The following is a 2,123-nucleotide window of genomic DNA, read 5'->3' as shown; positions in this document are numbered from 1 at the left end:
GTCTAAATATTTAAAACTTTGGATTTATAAGAAAATAAAAAAAATAATGAATTACTAAAATTGATTTTTTTTAATTGTAAATAAATAAACAAAATAAATTAATGAGCTTTAATTTTAGAATTTTAAAATAAGATGGTAAATCCATTAATGAAAATTATATTCATTTATTACTACATTTATTATAGTTATTACCTTCAAGTATTATGTGGAATTTATTAAATAGAAAAACACATAAAATAATATGTAGAAAAAAAATTAATTCAAATAACTACAAAAAGACATTTGATAAATTGAATAAGAGAGTTATGTATGGCAAAAAAAAACTCTTCATTTATTAGAGTAAATTAATATAATAAATAGATTGTATAGTGTATTAAATCTGTAGGCTAATTTAATGTGATATAAAATATAAAATAAAGAGAAATTAAATATCCTCCTATTTTTGGTTCCTACATATTCTCCTACTCAATGAAATAGTGACATGTGTAACATTTAATGCTCATTTAATGATATTTTAATATACTAATATGACACATATCATCATTTAATTTGGGTAGGAGGATTTTTAGGAAGAAAAGTAGGAGGATATTTAATTTCTCTAAAATAAATACGATTTTATTAGTAAGTCACAAAAAATATATATGTTTTATTACATTGGCCTTACAACGCCAAGGTGAGTATTTGACTTAACATTTTCCCTATTGCCCATGTGGGGAGTGGGGGTCACTAGTCTCACCAAAATGCACCAAACACTAACTAGCTTATGTTAAGGGGTCTCGTCAAAGATGCTCGCCAAACTGAGAAGAAATAGGAGAGAGAATGGGGAAATGTGGGTTATGATTGGTTGGCCTTAATTTGTTTTTTTTTTAATCATCTATGTTTAAATGACTTGATTACCACTTTCCAACTTTTACAAGGCAACACGCAAAGTTTACATGACATCAAAAAATCTCAAACGTTTATTTGGCAATGTGCTAAGGATGCTACTACGATTTCTAGCCTGATTGGGTCTTGCAAGCCCATTCTGCATGCCCTTACAATTTACAGAGAGACAGCTAACAAAAATAATGAAAGAACAAGATTGTCACAAAAACCTTTTAGCTATGGTTTTAGAGAGTGCTATTTTGCTTGTGGTTAAGCTACTAATTAAACTACTTTAGAAATTAGAGGTAAGGATAACAAAAATACTAGAACCTGGCGGAAAAAATCGAACCCGAAATTTTTTAGACAAATTTTGGGCCTAGCTAACGGTCATGGTACCATGTATGAGATATTTTTCAAAATATTTCACAGGTTTTGGATGATTATGATATTAAGGTTATACTGTCGATTACCCAATCCTATATGCAATCCATTTTACTTGCCTCGGAGCAACTATATTATGTAATACTTATATTTTTATTATTAATATTCGATTTCAAAATCCTATTAATATATTATATGTGACATTATAAATAGAAAGTTTTTCTTATGTAATTACTACATATTTATGAAAATATGACTTATTGATAATGTCTATAATATTCATATTATGATCTTGATTGGTTTATCATGAAATTCGAATGTTATAAAGAAAAAAACTGTGGTCATGCTTACACTTTTGCAACACTTATATCACAGTAAACTTGTTGATGTTGTTAGAAATCATAATTAAAAAAAAAAAAAAAAAAAAAAAAAGATCAAGTCATTTTGGATACAATTGCAATTTGGGTATTTAGTAATGAAAGTTCCAATCAATAAATTTGAACTTTTAAATACCATAAATGTGATACTTGAATCCCACGGAAATACTTGCAAACCCAATGAGTATTTACTGACAGGGTACCTAGCGGGATGGGACCGGATTGTGTATATAATTTTATAATTGTGTATGGGATGCAACTCACCAATACATGTCACATACATGTTCATTGTCATCTCTAATTAAAGGTATACAAATACCGGTTGTAATCTAGTTTCAGTTAAAAAAAAACGGTTTTCTCTAAACTAGTTTTAGTTATAATGGATTTGATTTTTTTGGTTTTTTTAAGTGAAATTTTGTTTAAAAAAAATTGTTTTTTTTTAGTATAAAAACGGTTTACTTTGTTTTTTTTTTTTTAGAAAAAACCTATTTTCAGTTTTTT

The sequence above is a fragment of the Lactuca saligna genome, chromosome 2 (assembly GCF_052625555.1).
Source record: "Lactuca saligna cultivar CGN05327 chromosome 2, ASM5262555v1, whole genome shotgun sequence".
Taxonomy (NCBI): domain Eukaryota; kingdom Viridiplantae; phylum Streptophyta; class Magnoliopsida; order Asterales; family Asteraceae; genus Lactuca; species Lactuca saligna.
The sequence above is the reverse complement of the archived record's forward strand: the minus strand, read 5'-3'. Positions refer to the sequence as shown.